General features: G+C 38.8%; 1 pseudogene; it reads left to right on the top strand.

Annotated features, from left to right (window-relative positions):
- Positions 1 to 1,462: 1,462 nt before the first annotated feature.
- LOC120603821 (uncharacterized) lies at positions 1,463 to 4,314 on the top strand (annotated as a pseudogene).
- Positions 4,315 to 6,127: the final 1,813 nt, after the last annotated feature.

Genomic DNA, 6,127 nt, shown 5'->3' with positions numbered 1-6,127 from the left:
AAATTATCTTTGTTCATTCTATCAATGACCCTTTGAGTGTTGCATTCAGAAATCAGCACCAGTCAAAATACAGTGAAATCAAATCAACAAAACTGAATTATTATTAATTTTACATTAAGTATAATTAATAGTCCCTTTATGTAGTTAATAAAGCTAATAGTGGAAGAAATTTAAAAATAGCATGAAATATAGTCATATTATGTAATATGTGAGAACCTCCTCCCATAAAAAAAATTGAGAGTCTAGTTAATAAAATATATTCCCCTTCTTCAATTTCTGAAGCCTAAAGAGAAAGCTTGAGAGGTGGAGAAATGATAAATGTCCTTTTGTTGTAAATGCGGCAGATCCTCTTTAATGAGGCACTAGATGTAAGCAAAGCAGCCTGAACCCTTTAACTACAGATCTGGGGATGGAGAAAACATATAAGGAGCCTCCGAATTCTCAGAAACAAAACTCATGGAGCTTCAAAACTCCATGAGCATAGGATTCTTCTCAGCAGGGACACTGGTTCAGAGTCAGAGAATGGAGATAACTAAAGAAAAAATAAAGCAAACCAGCCAAACTTGCCCAGTAGGCCTCACCACTCACTGAATAAAATGAAGTTTTTAGAAAGGTGATAATGGGTCTGTAAACTGGCTCAATTCTAGGCTTCCTATCTGTTTCACTTCTAGAAACACCATGATCAATTAGCCAACACTATGGGGCTGTTTGGGTGAGATGACTTTGATTGCTGCTTTAACTGTTATCCATTATGGTTATCACATCCATCTTGCCTTTGGCAAGTGCCACCACAAGCTCCTTCTGCACCAAGATTCGATTACTCCCATTGCATTTAAGGTTCCCAAGTCAGTGGCTGTAGTTCCTGCTGTAAAGTTGGGACAGAGGAGTAATTGCAGAGCTCTTCAGGAATAATGGGGCTCCTATCACCAATTTACTTCTCACAGTTTTGGTGAAAGGGACATTTTCTGGACCCTCTGGATGTGGGCAAGTAGATCTTTATTTACTATGGTAACCTTCAAAGAAGCTCTAGTCCTTGAGAAATGCACATATGAAATTTTTACGCTGTGCTGTGAACTAGCAAAATGAGGAAGCCCACTAAATTCTTATTTGATCTGTGTGAGTAGAAAAGTTCCAGAATTCAGCCAGTTTACAGACCCATTATCTCTTGAATGAAGGGGAGGCTGGGTCCCCTTGAGGAAAGACTTTGATACACCACCAAAAAAGAATACTATTAATCTTTCTCCCAGCCTTCCACAAAGACACCAACAGTCTTCTGCCAGGATAACTGCACTGGGAAGAAGAAAATAATACTTTCAGGAACTAAAGGAAACTGGCTCTGAACTGACACTGATTCCAAAGGACTTCACATGTCACTGTGGCACATCAGTAAGAAGGGGCTAACGGTGATCAATGCAGTTTTAGCTAAGGTCCATCTCACAGGGACAAAGCGGGTTCCTGAACCCATCCTGTGGTTATTTCTCCACTTCTAGAATGCATACAGGCATGCCTCGGAGACATTTCAGGTTCAGTTCCAGACCACCACAATAAAGCATGTATTGCAATAAAGTGAGTAGTAACCTTTTTGCTTGTGAAGGACCTTGCCTTCAATTTGTTTAAAAAAACAAAAACAAAAACAAAAAACATCCATGAAGTGCAATAAAAGCAAAGTGCAATATAATGAGATATGGCTGTAATTGGAACAGATATACTCAGCAGCTGTCAGTCTCCCCGTATTAGTTGCCTGATCTGTGGAATGAGGGCTATTAGGGTAAAAAAGGCCAAACTGAAGCCACTACACCTTTCCTCTACATAGGAAAACAGAAAATCAAAAGCAATACTACATTTCTGAAGGGATTGCAGAGATGAATGCCATCATCAAACACTTGAAGAATGCAGAGGTGGTGATTCTCACCACATCCCTATTCCGTTCACCTATTTGTCTTATATAGAAGACAAATTTATCTTAGAGAAAGATGATGGATAATTGTAGGCTTAACCAGATGGAGACTCCAATTGCAGTGGCTATATCAGATGTGATTTTATTGCTTGTGCAAATTAACACATCCCCTGATACCTGGTACGCAGCTATTGCTGTGAAAAATTACTTTTCCGCCATCCTTGCCAATAAGGTCTACCAGAATCAATGTGTATTCAGCTGGTAATATACCTTCACTGTCTTATCTCAGGGGCATATCAGCTCTTAAGCTCCATTTCATAATTTAGTTTGCAGGGATTTTGGTTTGCCTTTCTCTTCCACAATGTATCAAACCGGTCCATTGCACTGATGATATCATGGTGACTGGACCTAGTGAGCAAAAAAGTACAACTACTCTACACTTATTGGTAAGATACTTGCTTAACATTGGGAAATAAATCCAAGAAAAATTAGAGGGCCTTCTACTTCGGTGAAACTTCTAGGGCTCAGTGGGCATGTTGAGATATCTCTTCTAAGGTGGAGGGTAAGTTGTTGTATTTGCCCCCTCCAACCAAAACAGAGGCACATGCCTAGTGAGCCTCTTTGAATTTTTGTAAGCAACTTATTCCTCATTTGGGTGTGTTACTGTGGCCCATTTGCAAAGTGACTCCCCAAATTACTAGTTTTGAGTGGCGCCCAGAATAGAAGGCTCTGCAACAAGTCAAGGCTGCTGTACAAGCTGCTCTGCCACTTGAGTCATATGATCCAATAGACCCAATGGTGCCTGAAATACCAGTGGCAGATGTGGGTACTCTTTGGGGGGCCTTTGGCAGGCTCTTATAAGTGACCTGCAGCTAAGATCCTTATGACTTTGGAGCAAGGTCCTACCATCCTTTGCAGATAACTATTCTCATTTTGAGAAAAAGCTCTTTGCCTGCTACTGAACCTTTGTAGAGACTACATACTTGACCATGCTTACTAAGCTACCATGAGAACTGAGCTGCCCATTATAAACTGGGTGTTATCTGATCCTTATGTGGAGTTTCCCAGCAACAGTTAAAAGATCAAAAAAAAAAAAAAAAAAAGTTGAGTCTGGTTTTCTGATAATTCTGCATGATATGCAGGCACTACCCAAAAGTGAACAACTGCAGCATTGCAGTTCCTCTCTGAGACATCCTTAAAGGAAAGTGGGCAGGACTTTAAACAGAGCATTTGGTCATTCAATTTGCCTGAAAGAAAAATGGCCAGATAGTGTGATTATATACTAATTCATGAGCTGTGGCTAATGGTTTGACTGGATCAACAGAGGTATAGAGGGAACATAATTGGAAAATGAGTGACAAAGAAATCTGGGAGAGAAGTATATAGATAGACCTCTCTTGATGGGCAAAAAACTTGAAGAAATTCATGTCCTATGTGAAGGCTCACCAAAGGATGACCTCAGCAGAGGAAGATTTTAATAATCAAGTGGATAGTGTAACCTGTTTTATAGATACCAGTCAGCCTCCTTCCCCAGCCATCCCTGCCATCGCCAAGTGGGTTCATGAAGAGAGTGGCTATAGTGGCAGGCATGGTGGTTATGTATGGGCTCAGCAATATGGACTTCCACTACCCAAGGCTGCCCTGGCCACAGCCACTGCTGAGTGACCAATCTTCCAACACCAAGTCCCTGATATGACACCATTCTCCAGGATGATCAGCTAGATAACTGGTGGCAAGTTGATTACATTAAACTGCTTCCATCATGGAAGATGCAGTATTTTATTTTTATTGAAATAGATACCTATTCTGCATACGAATTTGCCTTACCTGCACGTAATTTTTCTAACAAAACTGCCACCTGAGGACTTACAAAATGCCTCATCCACCATCACGGTACTGCATACAACATTTCTTGTGATTAAGAAACTCACTTCTCAGCAAAAGAAGGGCAGCAATGGCTCATACTCATGAAATTTACTGGTCTTACTATGTGCCCCCGCTGCAATCCTGAAGAAGCTATTTTGAGAGAATGGTGAAATGGCCTTTTGAAGACTAAGTTACAGCACCAGCTAGGTGGCAATATCTTAGAAGACTGCGGTCAGGTTCTCCATAAGGCTGTATATGCTCTGAATCAATACTTATTATATGGAGCTATTTCTCCCATAGCCAGATTCCCAGGTCTGGGAATCAATAGTTTGTGTTCTGCTGGCCTAAAGGTCTTAGGTCTAGAAGGAGGAATGCTTCAACCAGGAGACACAGCAATGATTTCATTAAACTGAAAGTTAAGATTACCACTCAGTCACTTTGGTTTCTTCATGTCTCCGAATCAACAATCGAAGAAGAGAGTTACTGTGCGGGCTGGTGTGACTGATCCTGACTACCAGAGGGAAACTGAGCAGTCAGAAATGAAGGTTTGAATCCTTCAACAAGGTTAAGAATCATTACGTCCAGCTGAGGTATTTGCAGAAGGCAAAGGGTAGACAGAATAGATGGTGGAAGAAAGTTACAAACACCAGTAATAACCACACAACCAGTTACAGAAACAAGAACTGAAATTGTAATAAGTATTCCTCCTTATTTTGTTGTGAACATGTCTGTGTGTGTGGCTGTCACACATGCTCACAAATACACAGGCATACATTGTTTTATTGTACTTCACTTTATTGTGCTTCACAGATGCTGCATTTTTTACAAATTGAAGGCATGATCCTTCACTAGCAAAAAGATTACAACTCTTTATTGTCATACAGACTTTACCGTGGTGCCTGGAACAGAACCACAATATCTCTGAGGTATGCCTGTATATATAAATAAGTACAAATATACATGTGTATATATATACACACATATACATACATACACACAAGTATAAACACAAATAAAATATATAAATATTTATATCAGATATTTTTATTATCTTCCTTCTCTTATTCCCTTAACGTGTAATATAAGATGGAGTTTCCTCAAAAAATTAAAAATAGAATTACCATATGATCAAGCAATTCCAATTCTAGGTATTTACCTGAAGAAATCCAAAATACTAATTTGAAAAAGATATACGCACCCTTATGTTCACTGCAGCATTATTTACAATGGCCAAGCTATGGAAGCAACCTCAGTGTCTACTGATAGATGAATGGATGAAGAAGTGTTACATATATATATAATGGAATATTGCTAAGCCATAAAAAAGGATGAAATCTTGCCATTTGTAACAACATGGATGGACCTAGAGGGTATTATGCTAAGTGAAATAGGTCAGACAAAAATAAATGTCATATGATTTGATTCAAATGAGGAATCTAAAAAACAAAATAAATAAAACAGAAACAAACTCATTGAAAGAACAAATTGATGGTCGCCAGATGGAAGGAAGCTTGAGGTGATGGGTGAAAAGGTGAGAAGGATTAAGAAGTACAAATTGCCAGTTATAAAAATAGTCATGGATATGTAAAGTATATCATACGGAATACAGCCAATAATATTTTAATAATTATGTATGGTGCCAGATGGGTACTAGATTTATTGGGGTGATGACTGTTTAAGGTATATAAATGCTTAACCACTATTCTGTATACCTGGAACTAATATAATATTGTATGTCAATTGTAATTTAAAATAAATTATAAAAAACGTATTGACTTTATAGTATTTAAGTGTTGCTAAATAACTTTGTTATTTAAGTTATACGATATTAAGGAAAAGAGTAAAGATTACTCAAGGACTTTATTTCCTCTACTAGGGAAAGATTTACTGCATTTTTTGGTTGTACACGGGATAGTTGTAGCATGTTAGGCAACATTTTGAACTTGTTATTGTCATTATTTTGAGATTAGGTATGGTTTAAAGAGATGTATATGTGTGTCAAGTTGGCAGTAGATGGACTTGTGATAGTTAATTCTATGTGTCAGCTTGACTGGCTCATGGGATGAGTAAAGCAGATGGCCTTCTCCAATGTTGGTGGGCATTGTCTAATCCATTGAGGGCTTGACTAGAACAAAATGTGAAGGAATGTTGATATCATGCTATGCCTGACTAGAGCTGAGATATCAATCTTCTGCACTAGGCACTCCAGGTTATCAGGTCTTCAGATTTAGCATGCAGTCTACAACATCAGCTCTCTGGCTCTCAGACTTTGGAACTACATCAACAACAGCCTTCTTGAGTTTTCAGCTTACAGACAACAGATCACGGGACTTCTCAGCCTCAATAACTGTGTGAACCAATTCC

This window comes from Pteropus medius, unplaced genomic scaffold (genome assembly GCF_902729225.1).
Source record: "Pteropus medius unplaced genomic scaffold, Ma_sr-lr_union100, whole genome shotgun sequence".
In the NCBI taxonomy this organism is placed as follows: domain Eukaryota; kingdom Metazoa; phylum Chordata; class Mammalia; order Chiroptera; family Pteropodidae; genus Pteropus; species Pteropus medius.
The sequence above is the reverse complement of the archived record's forward strand: the minus strand, read 5'-3'. Positions and strand labels throughout refer to the sequence as shown.